The 17491-nt window shown below is 49.8% G+C and overlaps 1 protein-coding gene and 1 long non-coding RNA gene across 18 annotated transcripts in view; both read left to right on the plus strand.

The window, feature by feature from the left end:
- Positions 1-17491, plus strand: part of LOC100523747 (phospholipid-transporting ATPase IB) — a 516337-nt gene that overhangs the window by 474280 nt on the left and 24566 nt on the right. The gene's annotated exons all lie outside the window — the stretch shown is intronic.
- Positions 965-9113, plus strand: LOC146398483 (uncharacterized). Its single transcript, XR_014819024.1, has 2 exons — positions 965-3571; positions 5704-9113. It is a non-coding gene; the product is annotated as an uncharacterized LOC146398483 (long non-coding RNA).

Genomic DNA, 17491 nt, shown 5'->3' on the forward strand with positions numbered 1-17491 from the left:
GAGTTATTTGTATATTTTGGAGACTAAGTCCTTGTCAGTGGCATCATTTGCAACTATTTTCTCCCATTCCCTAGGTTGTCTTTTTAGTTTCTTTGTGGTTTCCTTTGCTGTTCAAAAGCTTGTACGTTTAATTGTGTCCCATTTGTTTATTTTTGTTTTTATTTATTTTGTCTTGGAGACTGACCTAAGAAAACATTTGTACAGTTGATGTCAGAGAATGTTTTGCCGATGTTCTCTTCTAGGAGTTTTATGGTGTCTTTTATTTAGGTCTTTAAGCCATTTTGAGTTTATTTTTGTGCATGCTGTGAGGGTGTGTTCTAGTTTCATTAATTCACATGCAGCTGCCCAGTTTCCCCAGCACCACTTGCTGAAGAGACTATCTTCTTCCCGTTTTATCTTACTGCCTCTTTTGTTGAAGATGAATTGACCGTAGACCATGGATGTCTGGGTTATTTCTGGGTTCTCTCTTCTGTTCCATTGATGTATATGTTTGTTTCAGTGCCAGTACCACACTGTCTTGATTACTGTAGCTTTGTAATATTGTCTGAAGTCTGGGAGAGTTATACTTCCTGCTTTGTTTTTTGCCCTCAGGACTACTCTGACTATTCAGAGTCTTTTATGGTTCCATATAAATTTTTGGCTTATTTGTTCTAGTTCTGTGAAAAATGTCATGGGTAATTTTATAGGGATCACATTAACTCTGTAGATTGCCTTGGGTAGTATCGCCATTTTCACAAGATTAATTCTTCCAGTCCAGGCACATGGGATATCTTTCCATTTCTTTGACTCCTCTTTAATTTCCTTGATTAACGTTTAATAGGTCTCAACATATAAGTCTTTTACCTTCTTGGTTAGGTTTATTCCTAGGTATTTAATTTTGGGGGGTACTATTTTAAAAGGTATTGTATTTTATATACCTTTTCTCATATTTCATTGTTAGTATACAAAAATGCAACCGATTTCTGAATGTTAATCTTGTATCCTGCTACTTTGCTAAATTCTTTGATCAGTTTGAGTAGTTCTTGTGTGGAGTTGTGTTTTTTGCATGTGTTGATGACATTTTTAGTGAGGCCATTAGCTTTAAGCACATGGCAGCTCTGCAGTCACTGTAGGAAGTTTTCAGTCAGCAAGAAGAAAATCACTGTTCTCAGGAAGCTTACAGTCGTAACTGGTGGTTGCAGGGCTAGGCCTGAAGGCTGTCTGGGTGTAATGTCACACAGTCACCCAGCCAAGGGTGGGCAGGGCTCTGTTCTCTGTTTGACACCAGGCACAGGGCTTAGCCCCCGCTAGACTGTCAGAGACCTACCAACTCCTCTGAGACCTGAAAACAACAGGTTCAGGGGCTCTAAAAATAGGGAGACGCCTGGGTATCAGTCCTAACAACTGTTACGTGAAATAAGGCCACTGTTTGATCCTATTTGAAAAACCCTTACAGGCCCTCTTAAACATCTCAAGAATTCCCCAGGATACCCAGTGATTGCCAAGAGATGGTGAACCATGTCTAAGGAAAGTGAGAATTTCTAAGCAAAATTCGAAAACTCCTTTTAGAGGAGAGCAGCCTGAACCAAGGCTCAAGTCGTCTGTCTGGTGAGGGGTGGGGGAGGGGGGAACCTCGCTCGGGATTTACAGGCCACATGTATCTGCCAAGCTCTGAGCCTGGGTTTGAGTTCCGGCTCGGCCGTGATGCGGTGGGTGGCCTTGGGTGAGAGATGGTCGTCCTTTGTTACAGGACGAGGACTGATTCGGGGCGAGGGGTTAGGGTTTGTGAAACCACGCATGTGACAGTGCTGGGACCCGCGGAGCCCAGCGAAGTGGCAGGGCTGGTCTTCAGTTTGGCAGGAGGCCATGAAACTGTCGAAGTCAGGGACTGTCAGCCTTGAGAGAGCTTGTGGGTTGATAACAAGAATGCAATCTTCAAAGGCACGTGTCCTGTTCAAAATTCACTGTTTCATGGGTCAGAAGATAACTAGAGTTTAAACGTGGTTTCCTGCCTCCTACATGTTGGAATCTCTGCTCACTCTGTAAACTCGCCGCCGCACTTGCTGGCGTGAGTGTCTGTGCACGTGCAGGTGCAAGAGGCCCCTCGGGGTCATGGCCTCCTTTCTCTCTGTCCTGGGTGTTGCCTTGTGTGTGCTCCCAACAGAAGACAGTCGGGGGCCCAACACTCCCGCCGTCCTCAGCATCCGCCCTGTCTCACGTCTCCTCCTCCGTCTCCCACCTTTCATGAGCGGTCCACGGGCAGCCAGATCCTGGCAGCTGCTCTCTGCTCAGAGGACTCGCCCTCACCACCGCCCCTTTATCCCCTGCCTGGCTCCTTTCACACCTGCCTGGATTCCTGGGCTCCTTGGGAGCTGCTGGGGGAGGGGCGGTCTGGGGAGGGGCCTCATCTCCTCTCACCTCTCCGGTTCCGGTTCATCTCTCAGATGGTGTTTGAGTTTGTCCCTGCGTCACTCTCCAGCCCTTAGTCTGGCGCGTAGCAGAAGCGCTGTAAGCATGTGACTGACGGGAGACGCAGAGATCCAGTGAGGAGCGGAAGCTGTGTGCGCAGCATCCGTGCAGCTGCTGCCTGGTGCCCTGGCTCCCATGCAAAGTGGCCTCAGAGGGATGCAGGCCATCACTTGGCCTTGGTGACAGGGCCCTTTATCCCATGGGTTGAGAGCAGAGCAGACCTGGAAGCCTATTTGGGGATGGTCCTTCCCGTGACAAGATGCCAGGAGCCGGGGGTCCTCCCTGCCCAGCCCCCAGGCATCCTGCCTCCCTGGCCACCCCGACCATGGCCGATCCTTAGCTCAGCTCTGCCCAGGGGCCCCTGGCTGCCAGGTCCTAAAACCCAGGTCCAAGTCGCCAGCCAACATGCTGGCCATTTTTCTCAGGAACGGACTCATAAGAAACAACAGAAAACCTTTACGGTCGACTCCCAAGATGCCTTTTGTGCCAAATTACCATTTCGAAATGGTAGCTGGCGATGCTAAGTGTCTCTCTGTGCCCTCAATTCATTCCATAAAATACGTGAACATTCTGTTGATCTTGTCCAAGCCTCCAGAGTCTGACAAGATCTGGGTCAACCTTCAAACTTCATGAACAGGCCTCTGCCCTTTCTCATTAGTAAATCGCCTTCCAAAATTAACCCGTGTCACTTATGCATAAATAAGCCTGTTCTCACGGCGCAGAGAAAACAAACTGATAATGAGAAAGGGCACGTCAGAGATTTCGACACCTAGAAAGCAGGTGGAGGAAGAAATGCCAAGAGAAAGACCAAAAATGGTTTTCTTGATTTTTGTCTGTCTTTTCTGGGTGGAGCATTTTTCCGGCCGTGTAGTTCACGACCTTAGAGACGCTGCAAACGTGCGATGTCTGGTCGTTCACAGCACCTTTTCCTGAGCCATTTTCCCAGTGATTTTCCCCAAAGCTCATCCTTTCGCTTGTAGGACAGAGTCGGACATGGACTGCTTTATACTCTGCAGCAACCAAAAAATGAGGAGTTAAGTGGAAGAATTCCTTGCCCCAGTGTTTCAGTAATATTTTTTCCCTTTTTTTTCTTTTTTTTTTTGTCTTCTTTAGGGCCGAACCTGTGACATATGAGAGTTCCCAGGCTAGGAGTGGAATTGGAACTGCAGCTGCCAGTCTACACCACAGCCGCAGCAACGCCAGGTCCGAGCCAGGCCTGCCACAGCTCACGGCAACGCCAGATCCTTAATCCACTGAGCGAGGCCGAGGATCGAACCCACGTCCTCAGGGATGCTAGTTGGGTTTGTTAATGCTGAGCCGCAACGGGAACCTTCCTTCTTAATTCCTCAAGGTAACTCATGAATTTGTTTTTTTTTTCCTGGAAGGAAATCTGGTGGCCACTTGCTTTACAAATGTAATTGCCTGCGATGTAAGATGACACTCTGTTTCCTTTTCCCGTGAGTTATCTGTCTTCCTGGGTGCATGGCACGGGGGTGCCCTGGTGTCTCGTCCATCGAGAGAATCTATGTGATGGGAACCCCCCGTTTTCCAGCTGTGCTCAGTCTAAATAAACAACGCAGAGGCCCTTGTCTGCTTCTGCTCCTCACAGCTGACGGGAGGGGAGCCGTGGGGCCCGGGCACTGATTTTCTCCAGTTTCAAGGTCACACGTTATGGTCGCCGCTCTGCCCTTGGCCAGCAAGGCAGTGGGATTTGCTTTTCCCTTAAGTGCCTCCCCTGAGTAAGGCCTCGCTGAGCCTCTGGTAAAGGAAGCCCGCGTCTGGTCCTCACCTCGCAGTGACCTGCCCCCCCCCCCCCGCCCCCCGACAGCATCTCTGTGTGGTTTTCTGTCCTGTGTGATCACCAAAGCGCAGGATCCGGGACCCCAGGCTGGAGCCGGTGCTCACGGGGGCATCCAGACGGCCCGACCGCCTCTTGGGAATTCCAGGGGAATCTGATCTGCTGTCTGTCTGGGTCGCAGCCTGTGTCCCCCGCCGCCGCCGCCCCCAACAAGGTCCATTTCATCCGGGCTACACTGCACAGCCAGGGCCCTGGTCCACGCCGGGGACCTGGGGCGTCTGATGGAGTGTTATCTGCGGAAAAGCAGAGGACGGATCCTGAAACACATCAACACGATTTTCAGACACACCGCAGCGTATTCCTCCAGCCCGGGGCCGCCGGCTCCCAGGCTCTTTTAAAACCAGTTAAATGAGAAAAGCAAACCCAGAGGCTCCCCCGTCCATTTTGTGTGTGTAGTCGACTGACAGTGAGGCATCACGCGTTAACGATAATGTTTAAAAAGCTATTTGGTACTGTCACACCTCCAAGTCAAAATTGCCGTAACTGCTGAGTCCGCGAGGAGGTGTAAGTAAGGCTGAAAACATGAGCTCCGCCAGCTTTACCGTGTATCATTCCTGCCGTGTAAGGTTTATGTCTTTTCAGGAAAAACCCTTTCTCCCTCCAGGTATTTGCTGTCAGCGACACGTGTCTCCATCCTCTTGTTTCTCTCTCACCCCCCCCCCACTTTTCCCCCTAAAATATCTATTAGCGTTTTTTTGTTTTTTTTTTTTTGGCTAAAAGGGTAGGAAACTATGGCATCACTTTCACGAACCTCTCCAGGCCAGGTGGCAAATGTCTGCCTCCAACACCTGGTTAAGATTTATTTCACTTCCAGCTGCATTTTTTCCAGCCATGTGTCACGAAGCCGAGGAAAGCCCCGACGGCACAGACAGACGGGCCTGACTTGGGCTCCAAGCCCTGCCACTCACTTAGCTGTGTGACCTTGGCTGAGTGACGAGCGTCTCTGAACTTTCGTTGTCTTCGCATAAATTTGGTGTGAGGCTGAAATGAAATCATCTATATATTAAATCTGTAGCATATGTGGATGTTCAGAAAGCCTTAACATCTGTGTGTCCCTAACTTAGCGGAATCACAGTGACATTTTTGCTGGCCTTTTGAACACAGATGGATTTTCCCAGAGCACTTTTGTTCCCCCCACTCTCCTAATACCACCTGGGCTTCTCTTAATACATACGTTTTTAAAGTTTTAAAAATTATCCAAGGAGTTCCCATCGTGGCACAGCGGAAACAAATCCGACTAAGAACCATGAGTTTCGGGTTCAGTCCCTGGCCTTGCTCAGTGGGTTAAGGATCCAGCGTTGCCGTGAGCTGTCGTGTAGGTCTCAGACGTGGCTCGGATGCTGCGTGGCTGTGGCTGTGGTGTAGGCCAACGGCTGCAGCTCCAATTGGACCCCTAGCCTGGGAACCTCCATATGCCTCGGGTGAGGCCCAAGAAATGGCAAAAAAAAAAAAAAAATCCAAATAGTCAACGTACACAGTAATAGCAAGATGAGCCTAACAAAGCTGATACATTCATTGCACAGCTTCAACACTTACCAGGATTTTGCCACAGTTAACTTCCCTTAGCCTCCGTGCCCCTATTTTTTGCAAATCCTAGACATGACAGCATCTCACCCTTACATGCTCTGGCGAGTAATTCCAAATATTCTACATGAGGACATGTCTGAGCCTAAGGCGTCTCATCCTTGCTTGTGTGGTTACATAGAAACACTAACTCCAGCCTCTCTGACCCCGTCTCGTAGTCAACAGTAATTCCTCCTCCTCAGCTGATACCCAGTCCATAAACAGATTTTTCTGGATCATCTCAACCCTTTCGTCTTAGGGTTTTTTTAGGTTTCTTTCAGGATCTAGGGGAGAGCCACACATAATTTTTGCTTTTAAGTCTCATTTGATCTCAGGAAGCTCCCCCTTCCTTGTTTTCAATGCCGTGGGCTGAACAGGAGTGACGCCCTGTTTGATTTTTTGCATCATGAGCAACACGTGCAGTGCATGGAAGTTTCCTCCTGTGCAGGAGAGGAGCTTGGCTCTGGGAGGGGGACTCACCACCTGCTCCAGCCCGTCCCCAACTAAGCAGGGGCTGGATCCTGTGTCCCAACTCCAGGCCTTTTTGCAAGAAGCCAAGATGTTGAGAGTCACCCAAGTGCTTCCATTTCCAACTTGACCTTCATTGGAGACTTAGAACAAAAGTTACGTGTGGGTCTCTCCTAGGTCCCGGGAAGTTGCGGAGCCCCAGAGGCCAGGAGGGAGTGGGGTGCGGGCCACAGCCCAGCCCTGCGGGAGCTGGGAGACATGGCAATGGTGGCTCTGGGACCCCAGATGTAGCAAGACCGTGGAGCAGACTTGCTGAGAAAGATGACTTCCGGCCAGCATCACCTTGGCAGGGACCAGTGCACTTGTCCAAGACACTAACTGAGCGTGTTTAATCCTGTGTGGGAAGGATGTGCGCCAGGCTGCACAACCGATATTTTAGTTTAGAGAACAGGGCGCCTTCACAAGGACACAGCGGGAGTCGGCACCTCTCCGAGGCCAAACCTGGGAGGAAGGACCTCAGCGGGACAGAGGGAGCCACTGGCCCAGGGAGTCACTGGAGGGCTGACCAGATCCCCACACCAGGTTTCGGGGGACTGTTCACATCACGGGCACAGGAGGGAGAGGATGAGGGGACAGACCCTCAAGGAGGCCAGAGGCCTCATGAGCACGTGGTTAATGGACACCTCGCCGCCTGTGTCAACGGAAAATAATTGGCTGTTACTTTATGGATGTTCCATCCTTGTTGTGGGTGGTGTTCTGGCCTGGCGCTTATAATGCAAAACGACTTTGTGACTGCCATTTGTCACGCGTTTTGAAGCGAAAAAAGGACTTCTCTCCAGCTTTGCGAGGTTCGTGAGCCGCGCTAGACTCTTCCCGGAGCCCACCCCCTGCCCACCGCCCGATGAGACACGACGGCGTCCTCGTGGCCCGCCTGGAGCGGGCTGGGAAGGCGCTCATCTTCCCGCGGTGGAGGAGGTGGGGTGATGGGTGGGAGGCAGAGTGGGTGTTGCTCTGGGCCTGCTGGCCACAGCCCTCACCCTGCTTCTAGGATACCGTGGATAAACCCACGTTTTTGGATCACGGCTTGAGTTAGCACACGGTCGACTTGCTCGGCCACCAAGACCCCTTTTCAGAAACCACTGTCACTCCCGAAGTTAACATTAGTTACTAACTGGGGCTGTTGACTCATCGCATCATGAAGTATTTCAATCCCTTTTTTTTTGGAAAGTTGGTTGTATTTAAGCCACTCGGGCAACAATACGGAGAGTCCCAAGTAGACTCGAAGAATGTTGTTTTTGTCCTGTCGGTCATGTAACTTGAATAATGATGTCTCACATTCCATGCCCGGATTAGTTCTTCAGCAGATTCTTAGGAGATCTTGGCTAATTGCTTTCCTTTCATTATCGGAGAGTTGTTTGCTTTTCTCCTTGCATCCCCTGGCTTCCCTGCCTCCAGCTGGGATGGGAGCAAAACATCCCAGCCTCGGGGGAGAAAAAACAGAGGGCCGGGAACACCCACTTTGAAACTGAGTCACAGCTGAGACGCTGCCCGGGAGGAACCAGTTGCTACTGCCTAGGTCGCTCCTGAGAGCTCGGGGAGGCCGAGGGAGGTGTCGGCTCTCGGACACCCGCGGAGCACAGGGAGTTTGTCGTGGGTTTTGTAGTGTAGTCCCCAGAATTACTGGATCCCCTGCACGGATGGGACTGTCAAGGGAAAAGAGGAAATTGAGGAGTGAGGTCTGGACGTGTTGCACTGATATTCGACGTGTGAACATGCCGCCTGGGTCCCGGGCGTGGTCTCCCATGGTGGCTCCCATCTCCGTAGCTGGCACTCGGAGGCCACTGGGGACCAGTTGGTCACAGGCAGCTGAGAACTTGGAGAAGGCACAGAAATTGCAGCTGGAAGATGCTCCCTGTAGTGGCAGTAACCACGCTTGGCCATAGGGTTATTTGTGGCTCGGGATCGTGCGCCTAAGGGTACATCCTTCCCTGGGCCAGGACCCAGGACACAAGAATGGCCACTTGTCATAGTGGCTCGGCTTTCAGCCACGCAGGGAGCCGGTGAGGTCTTCCCTTCCTGACACGGCAGTGCTGACACGATCTTTGGTGTTGATTCTCTCTCGTGCAGTTAGGACGGGCGCTGGGCACCTTGGGTGTGGTCATTAGGAGTTCACACTCGCTAACGAGCAAGAGAGAACCAGCAACCAGCCTAACAGGGAGCATGTTGGCTTCACAGCAGAGAGAACCAGCAACCAGCCTAACAGGGAGCTGACAGGTCGTGGATGCATCTGCACAACAGACGTTATGGGCAGGGAGGAGGCACCAGGCCCGGGTGTGGGGCAGAGTGGGAGCAACAGGCACCCGTGTGCCAGGGCTCAGGTTCCGGTGGGGGTCCCAGACCGTGAACACGTGGATGGACAAGAGGGAATGAGGAGAGTGAGGCAGGGGTCTGGGCCGGGGAGTGAATGGCGGGGCTGGTGTGGTCAGGATAGGCGTTCCCGTCGTGGCCCAGTGGAAACGAATCCGACTAGGAACCATGAGGTTGCGGGTTCCATCCCTGGCCTCGCTCAGTGGGTTAAGGATCTGGCATTGCTGTGAGCTGTGGTATAGGTCACAGACACAGCTCGGATCCTATGTTGCTGTGGCTGCGGTGTAGGCCGGCGGCTGTAGCTTGGATTTGACCCCTAGCCGCAGGTGCTGCCCTAAAAAGAAAAGAGAAAAAAAGAGCGATAGATAATTACAGCCTTCCTAATAAATCAGGTATTCATAAGATCAAATATAAGAACCCTTAACCTGAGAACTTGACAGAAGCAAGTTAACTTGAAAACAGTCGTGGTTTACTGTTTATTAATGCAAATCTAACACAGTAAGATTTAAAATTAATTATATGGAATATTTGTATGTTCTTGCATGTTCTTATTTTACATATGAAAAAGAACATGTTATATAGTCTTATTTTATACATATAACATGTATTCTTATTTTAGTTAAATATTTTTAAAATAGTTCATATATATAGAACGTCATTTCGGATCTAGTGCTCGAAAGAATAGCAAACAGTGCCATAACCTTAAAAGCACATTTTAACCTCATGTGTCAATTCACTCACCAAATCCAGACCTATATATCATTCAAAAAATTTCAACCGTTTATAAGAATATACTTTATAGAGAGTAAATCACTAGTATTTTAATCTTACTTATAAATCTAATTTAGGAATACAAAACGAATAGCTTAAAATTGGGGCATTTGAATTACAAAATATAATTTAGGCAAGAGTTTTATGTGCACTCATTAAATTTACCAATAAACACATTTCATTACTAATGGGATAAAACCATTTTAAATTCTACCAAATATTTCTCATTGGCGGTTCATCAGAAAGAGTCACAATTTCTAGGTACTCAAGGTAGTTCTAGAATGATAGTGGTTTTGTTTAATAAAGTACTGATATGCCACCCTGGCCCTTTGTCCTCCTGGCTCTGTCCTAGCTACGCACAAAGCATTTGCCTTTTTTTAAAGTGCATGGGACAGGAACAAGCACTTCTGTCCCATGGAACTTTGGGCTCCTGGTCCAGGCTGCATCTTTTCGCCACCCTCACAAGTTTGTTGAAAAGGGGAGAACTCTCATTTCCCTTGTGGTGCCCCGGGTTTAGGATCTGGCATTGTCACTGCATCAGCTTGGGTCGCTGCTGTGGTGTGGGTTCGATCCCAGGATCTTCCACATGCTGTGGGTGTGGCAAAAAAAACATTAGTTCAAAAACAGGGGGACTTTCCAAGCTACCTGAGGCAGGAGACGCAGCCTCTGCCTGCTCCATCCCGGCAGCGTCTTGCAGGCTTTCTGGAAGCAGATGAAAGATGCTGCAGCCCTGGGAGACACAGGCGTCTGGCTGGGCTGTGTGCAGGCCTAGTGGCCACCTGTGCTGATGGGCCATGCGTCCTTTGAGCAGACATCACAGGTACTGTGTCCTGGGGCATCTGGGACCTAGTGACTTTGCAAGGTACAACCCCGCAGGCTTCTGAGGTGCTAGGCCAGCGTAACGCTGCAGCCACGTTTCCGCTCCCTTTTGGCCTCTGCTGCTCGCATCCGTAAACTGTGCCGTCCCAGTTCAGGGGCCGAGGACCTCATTTCCGCCGTCCCTCAGTCTTTCACTTGCGCCTCCTCAGTGCTTGGAGAGGAAAACACCCTTTGGGCCTCGGACACCCTTGATCTGCATCCATGCTGTTCTGGAAGGAATGACTGCGGGCAGAAGCACCGGCTGATCCCGAGGGAGAGCGTCTGTGGCGCCTGGGGGCACGGGCCCATTCAGCCCAGCGGGCATCCCCGTCTCCTCTCTGCTCCTCACCAGCCAGCTGTCCTTCTTCTTCCTTTTGTGTAATATTCTCAAAGGACGGGGCCCCATCATCCCATCACAGCTGTGGGACTCGTAGCTGGGTCACCACTCTGCTCCCTGCCTTCATGTCTTTCGGGAACGCAGTGGCTTAGACCCTGCATAGGCTTCATTCACGGTCTCTGACTTTTGTTCTTTTAAGCTCTGCTGGAGCGTGTCCAACCTGTGACATCACGAGACAGAGCGTGTAGGCTCGGAGAGACGCACCTGCTGTTGATCCATTTTGATTTTCTCTGCTGCTTTCATGTTCGTGTCAGCAGCAAACATTTTCACATACCTAACAGCTGAGTGATACATATTAGGTACACACACACACACACACACACACAGAGCAGCAGCAGCATTTCTCATCTGCCTCTGCCGTTTATAAGAACAACAAAAGAACATCCATTTCTGTTTCTTTTATTGAAGTATAGTTGATTTACGATATTATGTTCATTTCAGGTATACACCATAGGGATTCAATATTTGCATAGATCATGCTCCTTTTAAAGTTATTATAAAATAATAGTTGTAATTCTCTGCTATACAGTACACCTTTGTTGCCAATTTATCTCATAAACAGTCGTTTGTATCTCTTAATTCCGTCTCTCTATCTGGCCCCTCCCCCTTCCCTCTTCCCTTTGGTAACCACTAGATTATTTTCTGTATCTGTGAGTTTGGTTCTGTTTTGCCGTATACATTCATTTGTATTAACTTGTAGATTCCACATATAAGTGATATCATATAGTATTTGTCTTTCTCTGACTCATTTGAGTAAGTGTAAGATTCTCCATCCACCCATGTTGCTGCAGATGGCATTATTTCCTTCTTTTTGATGACTGAGTAATATTCCATTGTGTACATGGACCACATCTTCTTTACCCATTCATCTGTCCATGGACTCTTAGGCTGCTTCCATGTCTTGGCTGTTGTAAATTCTGCTGCTGTGAACATAGTAAGTATATCGTTTCGAATTGGTCTTTTCATTTTCTTTGGATATATACCCGGTAGTGGAATTGCTGGGTCATACTGTAGTTCCATTTTCAATTTTTTCAGGAACCTCCGCACTGTTTTCCATGGTAGCTGCACCAGTTTTCATTCCCACCAACAGTGAACAAGGGCCCCCTTTCTTCCATATCCCGAACAACACGTGTTATTTGTGTTTTTGATAATAGCTATTCTAATAGGTGTGAGGTGATATCTCATTGTGGTTTTGACCTGCATTTCCCTGCTGGTTGGGATGTTGAGCCTTTTTTTTCCCCCGTTTCCTATCGGCCGTCTGCATACCTTCTTCGGAAAAATGTCCAGGCGTTCCCGTCACAGCTCAGCGGTTAACAAACCCAAATAGCATCCATGAGGACGTGGGTTCCAGCATTGCCGAGAGCTATGGTGTAGGTCACAGATGGGGTTTGGATCCCAAGTTGCTGTGACTGTGGTGTAGGCCGGTGGCTACAGCTCCAGTTGGACCCCTAGCCTGGGAACCTTCATGTGCCACAGGTATGGCTCCAAAAAGACAAAAAAAGTCCATTCAGGTCCTCTGCCCATTTTTGGATATTAAGCCCTTATCTTTCATATCATCTGCAAATCTCTCATTCTACTCAGTAGGCTGTCTTTGCGATTTGTCGATGGTTTCCATTGCTGCGCCAAAGAACATCGATTCCTGCCCTTTACAGAAACAGCAAAAGCAAGTGAAGTAACGACAATAATACCAGAAACAGTCATGGCGTTTGCAGTGACGTTTGTCATTTGTTCTCTCAAAACCGTGTTCAGCCGTCTCTGAGCAGCGCGCAGTGTGGGACAAACCACTCCCTTAATTTGTCTTCGTCTCTAAACCATTACCACTGACCTCCAAAAGACGTTTTGCATGAAACACCCGCTGAGCAAGTGGCATCAGGATCTTTTTTTAAAGTGCCTGTCGTCGAAGTTCGTGTTACAGGAAGAGGTTTCCCTGACAGGACCTTGACTTACAACGAAGGAGCGTTTCTGAGTGTTTTCCCCCAGGGCTGCTCGTATGCATTTTGCTCGCCCAGCGATGCCAGCGGTGGTGCCTTTCCTGCGGATGCTGATCCAGGCAAGAGCGTGTGCGGAGTCCTTGCCTCCTGCCAGAGGTGGTCCTGGGCAGTAAAGGCGTGGAAGAAGCGCGAGCGGCGATGGCAGAGGAGGAGACAGAGAACGCGAGTACCGTGGGAAGTGCTGAGCGGCGGCGTGATGGAGAAACTGCGGGGACAGCGCGGTGCAGACTAGAGCTTGCCACCCTGGTCACCCTGGGGTGGGGCGGGGGCGGGGATTCCGGGGGCAGGCGTAGTGAGTTATCCAGACCCACTGAACAGTTCAGTGTGAAGGGCTGGGAGTCCAGCACGGCGATGAGAGGTTAGGTTGGATAAATTCAAGGGCCAAAGCACAGGACCTGCAGTGAGGCTCCGCCTTTATTCTGTAAATGACGCAGAGCCCTCAGAAGCCTCTCTCAGGAGAAATCGCCATAGAAGCAGATGCTCCGAGGAGAGTATGAAAAAGCCACCTGACCTCTCTTCATCCCTCTGCAGTTTGTCCACACAGAACGGAGGGCCTGTGTCCCCAGGAGCCCTGCCCTGGGACAGGTGCATTTCATCTGAGCGTGTTTCAAGGTCACCCTCACCCCACTCGGGGACAACGTACAGCGTAGGAGGGCTTTCTCCATTCTTTCCTTCCTTTCACTTTATTCCACCCCACCTCTATCGTGATCACAGAAAGCTCTCTCCGTGTGCAGCCCTGTTCTCGCGCGGCCAGTGGGAGCAGTCTCTCTGCGGGGAAGCTGGGGTGTGGCTTCGCCTGCTCCTGGCGGGGAGGGAGGAGATGATGCTGACGCTGGGACCACACTGGCAGGTCTCCTCCTGCCTCATGCCCCGCCTCCCCAAGCATCACTTTGTCTTCAGTCATCAGGGGTTCCCAGTCCCCTGAAGACTTGTCCTTTATCTTAGAAAAACAGCAGTGCTTCCCAGAGGCAGAGACACGGCTTTTGCTCTGAGATTTCAGCATCTCCTGGATGCTTTGTCTGATCAGGAAGTACAGGCGTCACACACGGACGCTAGGCTATGGTTTACGTTGCTATTGCACACTTTTTAATGGCTGACCCGGCACGAGTCCAGGTTATAACATATAAAGGATCCATGACAAACATTCAGTGCAGTCTTTAAGAAATTCAGAATCCAGAGGGGTTTGTTTCTGTCTGGAAAGGCAAGGAAAGCAGGTGTTAACTCTCCCATGCCCCGTGTACGTTTAATTTTTGTCACATCCCACATGCTATCTCAGCGTCAGCTGCAGAGTCTTTCTGCAGACTGTCCAGCCAGACCTGTCAGCACAGCCTCACGCGGGGATCCAGGTGAGTCTTTTCAATGAGGGCTCTTCTTCAAACTGGAAAATGTGCGCCAGCCATGGCACAGAGCCAGCAGTGATGCAGAGCCAACAGTGACATGCGCAGTCGTCGTCTTTAGCCAAAAATCCCAAGCAGGCTTAGCAGCTCTCCTCCTGGGAAAGAGACAGAGCCTCACCTCTGGAAGTGTGTCTGCAGGTTCATCTGTTTTCAAGAAACCCTGCTTTAAAAGTCATGAGTGAAGGAGTTCCCCTGTGGCACAGCAGGTTAAGGACCTGGTGTCACTGCTGTGGCAGGGATTTGATCCCTGACTTGGGAACTTTTGCATGTTGCAGACACGACTGAAAAGACAAACAGACAAACAAAACCTTTTTTTTTTTTTCTTATAAAAAGGTAGTGAAAAAAGGCCTGGCAACATTTTTATGGAGCTGCCACAATGCTCTCTGCACCTCACCTTGAAGACACTTTTTTTTTGCTTTTTAGGGCCGCACCCACAGCATATGGAAGTTCCCAGGCTAGGGGTCTAATCAGAGCTATGGCTGCCGGCCTACATCACAGCCACAGCCACTCGGGATCCGAGCCGCGTCTGCGACCTACACCACAGCTCACGGCAACGCTGGATCCTTAACCCACTGAGGGAGGCCAGGGATCGAACCCGTAACCTCATGGTTCCTAGTAGGATTCATTTCAGCTGTGCCACGACAGGAACTCCCTTGAAGACACTTCTTTAAAGCCGAGGCTCAGAGCAGGCTTGACGCACGGCCTGGACGCACCCTGGCCACCGGCCAGGTGGAGCTGGGGTTGCACCCCCTGGGGCCAGGGTCTCCATGTGGACAGCCTTCAAATGACACCAGACAGCTGAAAGCCGGGTCTCCCTTTCTCTTTCCCTTTGGGCTCAACAATCAACCTAAAATAGGAGGCCCCCTGCTGTGCAGCCCCCTCCTCTGCTCATCTGTGCAGGTGTGGCCTCAGGGGAAGGTGACCGCACAGGTGCGGGCTTCTCCTGGCCGAGCCGACCGCCCGCTGTTTCCAGCCACCTTTGGCTGAGGAGTGTGGGTTCAATGTTTTCTGGATGAGGCGGACGATTTGCAGGAGACGTTTCCAGGTATTCAGCCCCGCTGTTGGCCGTGGGAAGCACAGCTCTGTTTGCAGACGGAATTCTGAAAAATGGAATGTCAGCTCCCACTCCAAACCCACTCCGCTGGTGATGGACTCCGGTGGGGGGGGGGGGGGAGCTCAAGGCCAAGGGTCCAGGGCGGTTGTTTAGTAACCAATTTCTTGAGGTCCTCCGGCCCCCTGCAGGGGCTGGGCTGAACGTGGAGTGACTTGCCTGAGGCCTGAAGTCCCAAACACACCCCCCAGGCTGAGGCTACGGGACTGTAGGGCCATTCTTCCCCCCAGGAGTGTATGGGCTCCCCACCCATCCGCAGGGAGGCAGGGGAGGCTGGCCCCACATCCGCTGTGCTTCCCCAGGAGCCTTCCGTCCCCACCCATCACCTGCCTGCAGACACCGGAGGACGGACAGCTGTGCCGGCACCGCAGTCCCTCGGTAGCCCTAACTGGTGCTCAGGAGGCTGGTGGAAGAGAAGCTGGTCTTCCTTCAGTGACTTCAGCAGATGAGGCATTTGTCTGGAGGCTGATGACACCCCGCGGGCACTGGAAGGGGTGCTGGGCAGAGAGAGCGGTGGGAGAGAAGTTCCTCTTGCGGTAACTCATTGGCAGCCGAGCGGGCCTACGAGAACGTTTGCTACTTTAAAAGAAAATACTACGCGGGTCCACCCTTAATTCAAGTCTTCCTAAGCTCTACTGGGCGCATTTTTCCTAAGTCTTCATTCCTCTGGGATAAATGTCCAGGGGTGTAACTGCTGGGTTTGTAGCAGTTGCATAGTTAGGTGTTCTGTTTGTTTTATTTTTAATAACCATTTATTGAACTCCTCTGTGGATTGGCAGTGTGGGCCACACATTCGCCCAGGCTTATCTGATCTTTTTTTTTTTTTTTTGAGATACAACTGAAGTGCATAAACTTCATTGTTTTAAAATGCGAATTCAGTGGTTTTGGTGTATTCACAAGGATGGGATATGTTTGGTGTTTTTAAGGAGCTAGTGGCCAAACCATTTTATACTTCAGCCAGCGACGTGCGAGCCATCCGGTTTTTCTGCATCCTGCCAGCATTTGGTGGTGTCACTGTGCTTTTTCCTGTTACCCATTATGAGATAGATGCCATAGAGCGTGGCTTTAATTTGCATCCGCTGACATGATCGGTGTGGTTTTCCGTTATTTTGTCTGTTTTAGTGTCTGTTGCTGAGAAAGGACAGTAATAATTGCGAATGTGTCTGTGTCTCCTCTGTCCACTTCTGTCGGTGTTGGCTTCACACATTTTGCGGCTCTGCTGCTTGATGCACAGGCGTTTGGGGTTGCTCTGTGTTCTGAGTGGATGGACTTTTTCGTCATTACACAGTGTTTGTCACTGTCTCTGGTAATTTTCTTTGCTCTGAAGTCTCCTCACTTTCTCTGATAGTAACACAGTTCCTCCTGCTTTCCGTCAATATTCACGTGATACCTTTGTCTATCCCTTTATTTTCTGTCTTCCTGTATCGTTATATTTGAAGTGTTTCTGGTAGACAGCGTGTCACATCATTGGGTCATGTTTTGCCATCTTCTCTGCCAGTCTGTGTCTTTTCATTGGTACCCTTAGAGCTTTTATTTTTTTTTTATTTTTTTTGTTTTGTTTTGTTTTAGTCCACATTATTTATTTTTTTTTTTGAGAGGGCCCAAAGATAAGGCCTTTTTATATATATATATATATTTTTTTTCCACTGTACAGCAAGGGGGTCAGGTTATCCTTAGATGTATACATTGCAGTTACAATTTTTCCCCCACCCTTTCTTCTGTTGCGACATGAGTATCTAGACATAGTTCTCAATGCTATTCAGCAGGATCTCCTTATAAATCTATTCTAGGTTGTGTCTGATAAGCCCAAGCTCCCGATCCCTCCCACTCCCTCCCCCTCCCATCAGGCAGCCACAAGTCTCTTCTCCAAGTCCATGATTTTCTTTTCTGAGGAGATGTTCATTTGTGCTGGATATTAGATTCCAGTTATAAGTGATATCATATGGTATTTGTCTTTGTCTTTCTGGCTCATTTCACTCAGGATGAGATTCTCTAGTTCCATCCATGTTGCTGCAAATGGCATTATGTCATCCTTTTTTATGGCTGAGTAGTATTCCATTGTGTATATATACCACCTCTTCCAAATCCAGTCATCTGTCAATGGACATTTGGGTTGTTTCCATGTCTTGGCTATTGTGAATAGTGCTGCAATGAACATGCGGGTGCATGTGTCTGTTTTAAGTAGAGTTTTGTCCGGATAGATGCCCAAGAGTGGGATTGCGGGGTCATATGGAAGTTCTATGTATAGATTTCTAAGGTATC

The sequence above is a fragment of the Sus scrofa genome, chromosome 11 (genome assembly GCF_054392235.1).
Source record: "Sus scrofa isolate SSC_HxYL_T2T_F1_AM1 chromosome 11, Sscrofa_HxYL_maternal_Yorkshire_Landrace_v2.0, whole genome shotgun sequence".
NCBI lineage: Eukaryota > Metazoa > Chordata > Mammalia > Artiodactyla > Suidae > Sus > Sus scrofa.